This window comes from Ipomoea nil, unplaced genomic scaffold (genome assembly GCF_001879475.1).
Source record: "Ipomoea nil cultivar Tokyo-kokei standard unplaced genomic scaffold, Asagao_1.1 scaffold2779, whole genome shotgun sequence".
In the NCBI taxonomy this organism is placed as follows: Eukaryota; Viridiplantae; Streptophyta; class Magnoliopsida; order Solanales; family Convolvulaceae; genus Ipomoea; species Ipomoea nil.
In genome coordinates, this window is record NW_017619207.1 from 1,742,010 (window position 1) to 1,754,414 (window position 12,405).

Sequence of the window (12,405 nt, forward strand, 5' to 3'; positions counted from 1 at the left end):
GATGTGATCTCATTTTGTTAATTAGTTGTAAAATTGCTCAATTCATGAAGTGCCCATAAATATAAAATGTTGTGACGCTTATCACAAATCATATTTATAGGATCGGATACTATTTATATTGGTGTAATTAATTTTTTTTTCTTGTTACATTCACATCAAAATGAAGGTAAAAATTGTAATTTTTATTAAAAGAAAAGGATAATGCTACACATAAAAATTTTTAAACTGACTTTTTTTTTTTTTCGATCTAATGGAAAATGCTTTAATTTTGAGATCAAAACTTTCACAAGACATTGGCATGAGATGGACAAATGGTGCAATTTCACAAACCAAGAGAAAGGCCGACCTTGTGGTTGAGCGTATAACTGTAAACTGTAGCTCTCTTAGAGGTCGTTCTAAACTCAGTGCGGGAATTGACTCTTTGTGCTAGGAAGGCCTTCATTCAATGTGTCAATGCCAATATATTTACATTAACAATTTGATAAATTAGCATTAAATTTTTTATTGGTTATAGTTAAATTACAACCAGCAATTATTGTATAATGACATTTAATTTTCAGTAATGATAATCTTTGCTTTGATCTATTTCACTTTTAATACATGACGATCAATTTTATTTATTTTTAATGCTCAAAATGCTTTTACTTTCAGTAGAGTTAAGTTTAATAAAATTTTTACAAAAGAAATGAAAATATGTTATAGGCAATTGATCAAAATTGAATTAACTATATATTTTTTTTTTCATAAAGTGAATGGATAGCGTTTTAAACTAAAAATGAAGTGTTTTTAAAATTGGATGGAAGGACAAAAACTAAAAATTTAAAAGTAGAAAAGAATCAAAATTAAACACCTAAAGGTGAAAAGAACACTACAATCAATTTTTTTTGACAACACTATAATCAATTGATTGAAAGTGAATATTTATAACATATTACATTATCTAATATTAAAAAAAAAAATCTATAATGGTGAATAATAAAAATATCACTTTTTATCAATAGAACTATTACTATATTTACAAAAATGTTAACTCATTTTTAATTGTTCATAATTATTGATATTCTTGTTAATAGTTAGTATTATTAAATTTCATTCTATTATAATATCTTAATAAAAAGTTTTGAAACAAACAACATTAGTTTTGTAGGCAATTTATATCGTGCACCAGGGTGCACACTGTATTGTGCACCCTGATGCAAAACGACGTCATTTTGTATTTTTTTTAAAATTTTGCTTTTCTGTGTTTGCTGTTAACTTCTTTTTTTTTTCTTTTTTTTTTTTTTAAATCATGTTTTGAAAATGTACATTATTGTATACTAAAATGTACATAATTGTATATGAGAATGTACATAATTCTATAACAGAATACACATAAACTTTTAACTGTTAAAAAAAGTTACATGTTCGAATGTACATAATTGTATTAAAAAATGACCATAATTGTATAAAATAATGTACATAATTGTATACCAGAATGTACATAATTGTATAACATAATGTACATAATTATATAACATAATACACATACACTCTGTCGCGTCGACTCCCCACAAAACTTAAGAAAACGACGTCGTTTTGAGAGGTGCGAGGCGCATAGTGCTATATGCATCGTGGTGCATGGTATAACGATTGAGTTTTGTATTGGTGGACTTTTTTTTTTTTTTTTTTTTTTTTTTTTTTTTTTTGTATCGAGTAATGCTTTTTACCGAGGGCAGAGCCGTAGAGGAAAGAAGGAGCTTGGAGATTGTTGGGCGGAGACCGGTAAATTAAAGGGCCAAGTCCAATAATTGGTGGGTAGGGGGATTTTTTGGTGGAGGATAGGAAAAGGTTAAGTTCATCATCCTATTTCTCAAAAATGCGGCGATTTGTAAGGAAATAAAGCTGTATTTTCGCTGTGAGCTATAACTTTCAGCGTAGTGATAAACATTTGATCCTAACATGTGACATCAGAGCCCTGACATAGCTATGAGTTATAATAAATTTATTGTCGACAAAATAAATGAAGATTTTTACTTGAGAAAAGAGTAGTGAGCAAGATTTAAATAAATGTAAATTCTTTATACATTTTATATATTAATTTTGTATTACATGAAAAATTATTATGTGTTGATCATGTTGTAGAATTTAAACTATAACAATGCTAATGTGAAGTCTGGGCAGGAATTTGAAATGGATAGGAACAGAACTCTGTGTCGTGTTTATAAAACACTATCTTAAAAGCGTAAATTTTATGGTGATGGTTCCGGCACGCTTTCGACAGGCTACACAGATAAGTGATGTAATTATGCTCAGACAAGAAAAGACGAAGCAATGAATGAACGAAGAAGATGCTGCAATGGTGTGTTCCTGTTCGAAGATGGAGAACGAAATTTATAGGTTGGAGCTTAACTAATTTCTCCTTGCTGACCACACATTTGCCCTAATTTCGTGGGTATGGATCTGGAACACAACACATGCTCACGTCTCAACCATGCAGATAGGGAGGAAGACTGATTCGGACAGATCCGAAACTTAAGGAAAAACAATCTTTATTGAATGGTTTCCCAACAATCCCCCACCCATTCATAAAGGATGCTAAAATAAAAAAAAAATGTCTGAGCAGTACACCAAAGTTGATCTTAATGTTAGTGAATCAACTCTTGAACTAACACGTAGTGATATTGCATAATTTTTTCCCAAGAGTGATATGAATCTTGAACTCATTGGTTAGAGAATGTTGAACATAACACACACATCAACTTTTATAAAACCCCATCATGTAGTCTATCTCAATATGGACTTTTCAATATAGACTGTCAAGTCTATCTCAATATAGACTTTTCAATTCCGTCAAGTCTATCTCAATATAGACTCTACCTCTGTCAAGTCTATCTCAACAAAGATCACCTATTACAGGCTACAAAGTGAATTATGGTTATTTATTTTCACAAATTAAATGTAAGTCTTTCCATGATTTCGTTTGATCACCTTAGTAGTGTCTATCATGAATTCCTTACCTCAAAGGTTTTAAACTAATCTCCCTTGATGTTTCAAGGATGGCCTTTCGGTTTAAGCCTTTAGTGAGAGGATCTGCAACATTCATCTCAGATCTCACAAACTCCATTGTGATGACTACGTTCAATCACAATGTAAATACACAAAAGGTGTTGGATACCCCCACTGTTGCATGTCTGCTAGTAGATTTCTTAGCCACTCACCTTCTTGGCTTGCTAGATCAAGTGGTATGAACACTCTACTTCCATAGTTGATCTAGCTATGCACGATTGTTTGTTTGATTTCTATGATATAGTTGCTCCGCACATAGTGAACACATATCTACTAGTGGAGCTAACATCCTCGTTGTCATTTACCCAGTTTGAATCACAGAACCCCGCCACTACTGCTAGAAATCCTGTATAGTCAGGACTCCAGTCCATATATGGTATCTCTTAGATATTGAAGCACTCGTTTAAGTGCTTTCTAGTGTCAGTCACTTGGGTTATGTGTATAGCGACTGAGTTTGTTTAATTGTACGCAAAAACAATGTCAGGTCTAGTAGAACTACTATTTTCACATTTATTTTGTGGACTATCAACCTATGTAAAGAAGCTAAAGCAAACAAAGCACAAACGATTGTAATTTTTGTTACAGGTGAATATGTATAAAAGTAGTTTTCACCAAATCTTTGTGTGTAGCTTTTAGCTACAAACCTGACATTGAATCTCTCAATAGATCCTGGCCCTAATTTTCTTTGAAAATTTATTCGAAACTAATTCCTTTTAGATTTTCATGCTTAACATGAACATTATCTTTTACTATTATTCCCGGTACCACTTAAAGACTTAGAAAGAAATATAAGGAGTTAATTACCCTCACAATTTAACACTTACAAATACTTTTCTCAAATTTCTTGCTCTCTAACTCATATTGGTCTTTGATGCCCAACATTGGCTCCTTTGTGGACTGAATTTTGAAAATTTGCTTTGCAAAATTTTATAGTAGCTCCGCACTTAATTACATACTCAATAGTTGGATATGTTTCAACAAACTTGATTACCTCAAACTACCATAATTACCCTTTAAATAAGAATCATCGGTCTTCCAAGATTACTCAATCAAGTTTTTAAATAAAATACACATTGCTAGTAAGCCAAAGGAATAATGTTGTTTGCATATACAGTATTTCAAGTTGAATACCATAATCACATATTTCACATAATATTCTTTAGAGAAATTAAACCCCCATCCAAAGAATATATATGGTACTTCATTGTAGCCTTTAATATATGCTTATTATTTTTATACAAGCAAATAATTTTAGAACATGACTCAATTATCTAAATCATTTGATAATATATATATATATATATATATATATATATATATATATATATATATATATATATAGTTAATACCCAAAATTGTCCTCGACTATAGTGGTTTTTCTCAATTTTGTCCTAAACGACTTTGGTGACCTAATATAGTCCCAGACTTTTGTGTTTCGCTCAATTTAGTCCTCCGTTTGTTATTCTGTCAAATTGGTGTTAAATAAAGGGACAATTCAATAATATCAATATTGACACTCTTTACTTTCAACCTGCGAAGTGAGAAATCTCTTTCTTACACGAATTACACCCAGAGTTACTCTCGAACCTACGAATCAAATTTTATATTCGCAGCTTTAGAAGTGATTCTGAGAGTAATTCGTAAAAAAGAGGGATTTCGTACTTCACATGTCTATGAATAAAGAGATGCCAATATTAAAATTACTGAATTGTCTATTTATTTAACAACAAATGGACGGAATAACAAATGGGGGACTAAATTGAACAAAAACACAAAAGTTTGGGACGAAATTGAGTAAAAACACAAAACTCTGGGACTACATTTAGTCACCAAAGTCGTTTAGGACAAAATTGAGAAAAACCACTATAGTCGAATACGATTTTGGGTATTAACTCTCTCTATATATATATATATATATATATATATATATATATATATATATATACACATATATATATATATACATATATATATATATATATATATATATGTATGTATGTATGTATGCATATATCATATTCAATTTGTGAAAGAACAAGTATGGTAATTCTTTTTCGAAAAAAAAAAAAAAAGTATGGTGACTCCCACTAATAAATTAATGATGATAAATTTGTGTTCATCAATCATTTAACACATGAACAATTTTCAACCATAATTTCTTGATTTTTCATCAAAATAAAGAATGTGACTTTGAACAGATATCCAAACTCCAATTTTTGCTAAAAATCAAAAGAGCTAGTGATCATCAGCTCAGGTGAGTTCCAATATAATCTACCCATGCAATGCATACATACACATACCTACATAATTTTTTTTTTCGAAATGTAACGAACATCATATATTAATATTAAAATTCTAAGCCCAAGAAATACATACTTCTTAATTAATTAGTTATGTATGTGAATGTGCAAACCCAAAATAAATAGAAGATAAGATTTAGGGATGCATGCATGCACGGTTGATACTCATAAAAAAAAATCACACACATTAATATTAAAGTGTTATAATATTAAAGTATTATAATACTTTAGCTTAATTAAGGAGGAAGCATAATGGTATCCGGGTTGGACTTCCATTTGGAAGATTATGAGTTTAAGCCTCAGTGGAGGCGTTATTGGTTCTCTGTGTTTCAGTAGGTTGAGAAAGTATATGAACAGATACTACAATGTAATAGGGCCAGTAACATTCAAAAAAAAAAAAGGAGGAAGCATTATTAGGCTCATACTTCAGCCCTGCTACCATCTAGAACAACTCACAGTAGTTTCAACTGGTCAAAATCTCTCCCGACAGCAGGAAGCATTATTAGGCTCATACTTCAGCCCTGCTACCATCTAGAACAACTCACAGTAGTTTCAACTGGTCAAAATCTCTCCCGACAGCAGTAGAAGGGTCAAAATCTCTCCCGACAGCAGTAGAAGAATTCAGACTCATTAGCAGCAAAGGGTAACCACCAAGTACAGCTGCAGATTCGGCCAACAGCAAACTGTGCAAGCTTACCCCACTGGCCGAACAACATGAATGTCGAGTTGGTGACACAATTCTTTGCTGCATTGATCTTAAAACCAAACCTTCAACAATTGGCTTCATCAAGAATGGGAAATGGTTGGGAATGGCAATGCTATTTGAAGTGGTGGATTCTCCAATCAAATAGTTAGTTTGGGAATCGTTCTTTTTCCCTCATATTTTACTAAAAAATGTTGTAGTCACTTTACAGTATTACTTTTCATTCTGAAAGCCTGAAAGCCTTTGCATGGAAACGTACGCCACCACCCCCATAATTTATGTTCTCCACCGCCGAACACAAAATATCTCATTATTCACCATAGAAGTCTCAGCGACATTGTTTCAGCAAGATTTACGCTTTTAACTATTGTAGAATTTAAACTATAACAATGCCAACGTGAAGTCTAGACAGGAATTTGAAATGGATAGGAATTGTTGGTCCCAAAAGAGGTAAGGTGAAAGTCTAGAGGGAGGTGAATAGACTTTCAAACTTTTTCGCACAGCACAACAATTGCTAAGCCAGAGATAAAACAAAACTCTTAAGTAGATTGTTAGAGTATGGTGCACAGCGGAATTAAATAAAGATAAAGTGTGTGTGAGATTGTGTGAGCAGTATATCTCGTGTAGAGCAATTATGTAAAGAGCAGTAAGTAAATAAAGCAGTAAAGAACACAAGACAATTATAGTGGTTCGCGGGGTGGTGTAATCCTCCTACTCCACTTGCTCTTTTCTCCAAGAGCAATTCACTATATCTACCACTTCTTGGTTCTAAGATACAATGAATTTCCGTGATCTAGTGCTTTGATCACAAAGCTCGCACTAATCACGCCCAGTGACACCACGCTACTGCTTCGGGTTTCACGTCGCCGCGCTACTATCCCAGGATTTCACGACTCCGCGTTACTTTCCCCCCGTCTTCCACACTCCGGTAGAAACGTATCCCGTGATCTAATGCTTTGATCACAAAGCCCGCACTAATCACGCCCAGTGCCTCCGACACTGCTGCTTCGGATCTCACAGCTCCGTGTGACAATCCAGGATTTCATAGCTCCGTGTTACTTTCCTCCTTTTTCTTGTTTTGCTCCAAAACAAGTGTTGTCTTGCTTCCAACTTCGAGACTCTGTAGATGATCTTCAATGATGCGCATGTCTCTTTGATGAAGATGAAACACTCTGGAATGATTTCTCTTGAACGCTCTGAGTGTTTTCTCTCTTTGAGTGTATCAAGTAAAACACTTGATATTTATGCTCTGTTTTGCTCTGTTCAAGAACTCTCAGAATATTTTTCTTTGAAGCTCTCTGAGTTCTTTTTCTTTTCTCACTTCTCAATTGAAGATTTTTTTTATGCTCTGTACCAAATGAGATTTTTGCTCAATGTATTTTTGCTCTTTGCTCTCTGCTCGTGTGTTCCCCGCATCTTCAAGTCTTCATATCTTCATCATTTTATTGCTGATAATGAGGATATGTCCGTTGGAAAGAGACGATCTCATTTTTGAAATATTGTATCTTTTGTCAGAGATCTTATCTTATCTTTTGCAAAGTGTCATAAGAGATAAGGTAGCCGTTGATAGAGCTTCATCTCCGTGTAAATGAGTTCCCAAACTTCATCTGATATTCCTCTGGTCTTACGTTGAATGGGAATATCTGGGTCTCTGTTTTGGTATAGATGGCTTCTCTGATCAGCTCTGAAGTGGTCCTTGTATCTTTGGGATTTAAAAATATTCTTCAATTTATTCCCATACTAGTTAGCCTAGTATTTTTCCTTGTGAGAAATTCTTGACTGTAAGTTTTTCTTCATCTTCTTCATTCTAACGTCTGGGTGTTCTGATGTTTCAAACTGGCTTTGAACTTCCTCCCAATTTGAATTTCTCCTTTGTAATTGACACCCAATTTCAATTGACTTGTAATTGGCACCCAATTTGAATTTCTCCATTGTGATTGGCTATTGATTGGCTCCCAAACTTCTCCGGGTGCTTCAATTACTTCCAATTTTGAATTATGTTGACCTTGACTTCGAAATTGGCTCCCAGACTTCTCCTGGTATTGAATTTCATCTCAATTCAATTGCTTCAATTACTTTTGCTTCAATTACTTCCAATTTTGAATTATGTTGACCTTGACTTCGAAAGACTTCTCCTGGTATTGAATTTCATCTCAATTCAATTGCTCCTCAATGTCTTCTTTTAATTGGTCCCCAATTTGAAATTGCATCCCATACTACAACCTCCATTTCCAATTTCTCTGAACTTGCTCCCAATTTCAATTCATATGAAATCGGTTCCCAAGTGCAATTGCTTCTCAATTGTCACCAAGTGAAATTGCTTCCCAATTTCCCGCCTAAAGCCAAACTAGCGCCCAACTCCATCAGACTTAATTAATTTTGTCTTCTCAAATTTTACCTTGTAAAATTATTAATGGTGAGATTCAAACTTGAACCATTTTGCATAATATATCAAGCATCTTCCACTTCGTCCGTACAACTTATTGGTTAAATCTCCAATCATCTTTGATGTACTCCTTTCTTTCCATAGATGCTTGATCTCCAAGTCAAATTCATCCAATCTTCCAATCTTAATTTTCTTCAACGAAAATTATTCTGGGATATTTCTTTGAGTAGCATTGACGTGATTTCATATCATTCATCTTCTTCTTCTATTTGTCATTTTCTCCAGACAAATTCTTGATTTTAGGCTTTATATCTTCTTCTTCTATTTTCATGCATCTTCCTCTGTTTTTCTCTTTTCCAATTTAAATAATTTTCCGATCATGGTCTAAGACTCTACTAGACCTATAAAATAAAATTGGGGGATCTACAAATACATATTTGGCATATCAAAACCATTACACTTTATTCCTAACAATTTCCCCCCTTTTGATAATGCCAAAACCTATACTCAGTCATTGGCTTTAAGTCTTTGAAAAATAATCTTTTTGCTCAATTTTATTTGACAAAGCCAAGATGAGTTTAACAAATGGTTTTCTAGACACAATCAAAAGAAAATTTTGTGAATTAATTTTTAGACAAGCTCCTAAACGCATCTTCAATTATTTTATTTTTGATCATCATTTTTTTTTAATTTTTATGTGCGTTTTGACATTCCTTGTCTTTTTAATTCACGAAAGTCGAATTACAATAAGCAAATAAAATTCTAAACTCAAAATAGACCATGGGAAATTATTATTGATATATTTTGAATATTTAGAGAAAAACACAACAGAGGTTCGAAAATAGCAGAAACATCAGCTTAAGAGATTTTTCAGATTACCTTCTGGGTTTCTTCTCACCAAAGTCTTTCTTCAAAATTTCCTTGACATGTTCTCTGAGCTTGAAGAAATCATCATTGAACTTTGCATTCTGAAATCTCTTTGTGACTTGCCCGGCCATGTAATATCCAAAAGCTTCTTTGATATTGTTGCCCGGAAGAACTCCAGCTTCCCACCATAAGACACATTCTTCGAAGCTTCTTTCTTCTCCAAGATTCATGCCCATATTTCCATTGAAATCTCTTAGTTCATACCACATCTCGGTTCTTTTCCTTTTGCCTTCTTCTTCTTTATTCTTGTCCGAGATCCATTGGGCTTGATCGGCTGCAGGCAATTTTTTGATCATTCTTGGTAGATTTTCCTTAGTCCATATTGTTGTCGAGTGGCAGTACCTTTAGAGCATTCAAACCAGGCACGAGTTTCACCAACTTTCGATGTACTCGTACCAAGACTAGGATTCGCGAACTGAGCAAAACCAATCTGAGATGGTCCTTGTGAGGATTGTCCGCGGCTTCGACCTCTACCTTGAGTCGATATTACTGGCTGTTGTTGGCTTCCAAGAATAAATTTTTGTTGTTGCAAAGCCAAGTGACTCGATATTACTGCCTGTTGTTGGCTTCCAAGAATAAATTCTTATTGTTGTAAAGCCAAGTGACTGAGAATTTCTTCCCCCCTTTTGGCGTTATCAACCAAAAGTGCAAGGGTTTTACAATCTCGGTCTTGGTTTGCCTTCACAGCTTCAACACTATTGTGTGTTTCAATGGAAACAGCTTGTACATTTTCCAGCTTGTTTGTTGCAACTGTGAGCTCTACTTCAAGTTTGTTGATTCGGCTTTCTTGATCTTGAATCGCCTTGATTTGTCGCAAGTGACGTTCATTGTGAATCTTTTTAGCTGCTTCACGTTCCTTCTTCATGAGTTGAATCACTTCAAGTAAGCATTTTGTTAATTCCCCTTTCTAGATTCTTTCTGCTTTGTCAATCCGGGTCTTCAAAATATTTTGATGTTCCATTAATTCCTTCAGATTGACTCGTGTATCCGTGTGTTGTTGATCCATCTTTTGATTTTGTTCAATCAGCTTCTCTCCAATAGTTTGACAAACAACATCACCGGATTCGGCAACTTTGGCAAATAAGGATGTAAAAATGCCATCTTCTTGATCACTTGTCTGCATAAAATTTTGAGGAGATCCGAATGGACTCCTTCTTGGATCTGTGAGAACGGGTATATCAACAAGTTGCATCCTTTCTTCTTCTTCAGGTGATTTGACTTCTTGATTGAGATCACCAATCTCTTATTCCAAAACTTCTGTTCTTGTGTAGTTGTCTGCAAATAAATCTTCATTTTCTAGAACAGGGTCCATGATAGGCATGGTAGACTCGGTATTGTGTACTGGCAATACACTGGATAAATCCTCTGTGATTTGTTGTCTACTCTCAGTAGCAACTTCTATTGCAACTTCCACTGGTAAATCTCTTCTTATTTCCTCTGACACTTGTTCTCATACTTCTTCTCGCAATGACACTTCTCCTCTTAATCTTTTCTTCTTTTATCCCTTCTTGTAGCCATAATATTTTTTTAATTATTTCTTTTATATCCTTTTTTTTTTGTTTTTATTCATATATATATTTTTTTGTATCTTTTTTGCTACGAAACTTTTGTTCTTTTTATAAATCTTAGGGATTTTTCATTTTGTAGGAGAGATAGAGAGAACCAGTAGTAAAAAACACCATTTTTCATTATTTATCTCCTTCTTAGGGAGAGAGAGATAACATTTTCAGATCACATCACATATTCAGGCTTCATCGGTAGAGAGACCAGGGCCGTGATTAGTCTCAAGATCAGCATGCGGTGGAGTTGGAGAGCTTGATTTCAAAGCATGGACTAATCTGGGTTCCATTGGAGGTTGAGCAGATCGCTTAAAGCTGCGAGTTTGAGGTCGAGATGACAGAGGTGATGGTGTTGAGCGTCGTAGCTGCACTGCTGAGAATTTTGGACCTTTTTGGACTTGATCCTTGGTCAGTGGTTGTCCTTCCTCTTCTTCAGAGAATAGGATGAGAGGATCGCTAGGTGTGTCTCCAACTTCATGTCCTCCATTTGCAGCACGTCGAGCTCTCAACATTGCTTGTCTTGCTTGCTCGGCCACTCTCCTGGAAGATCTTCTCTTTTCTTGATTCATCGGAGTCATCGAAGCCTGCAAAAATATATACAAACAAAAGAAATCTCCACACAGACTTGTTTGCTTCAGGTCCCAATATATAGGCCTAGGAAGGTGCTAGAACCGTGTGAGCTAATGATGAAGGGTTTGAAAGGTTTTCTATGGATATAGCCGACGTTTGGTTTCAAAATGTGTGATGAATGCTTTCATGACTCTTCATTGGTCGAGAAAGCGGTGGATGTGATGGGTATCAGTTTCTAGGAGAGTTATTGAGGGATTAGGGTGACGATTTGAGAGAGAATGAATCGGTTGGGGAAGAGTGTTGATCTAGGAAAGGATTATGGGGGGATGTTTAAGATGGGTGGAGGTTTAGAAAGGGTAGGAGTTTATGGGTGGAGGTTTAATACCCAATTAAACTCTGATTTTCCTCCTTTGTCTCCTGATTCCCTTTTCAAAATCGTGTACCACAAACATAATCGCACTCAAACATCTCGTTAGTAGCATAAATTACTCCACAAATAATTAATCACACATACCAATTATATTAAACACACACACGGTAATTTCCAATTAAAAGAAACAAATTTTGGAAACTAACAAATTAACACATATTCCAAATTAATAATTAGAAACAACTCCACATAATTTGCACACAAATCAGATTCCAAAATATTTTAGAAACTAACAAAAATATTAATTTTTAGCTCAGATTTCTAAAACAAATTATAACACATAAACCATATATGTACAAAACACATAAAATCACATTTTTAAAACAAGTTGTTCATGCAAACAAATTAATTAATTATACAAACATGAACAAATACTTCGCAGATTAAATAACACATTGAAACATGCAATTTTAAACAAATTGACAAATAAATCACGAATTGCCATTTTATCAAATTAATTTGCATGACATATGATTTCACGTTAA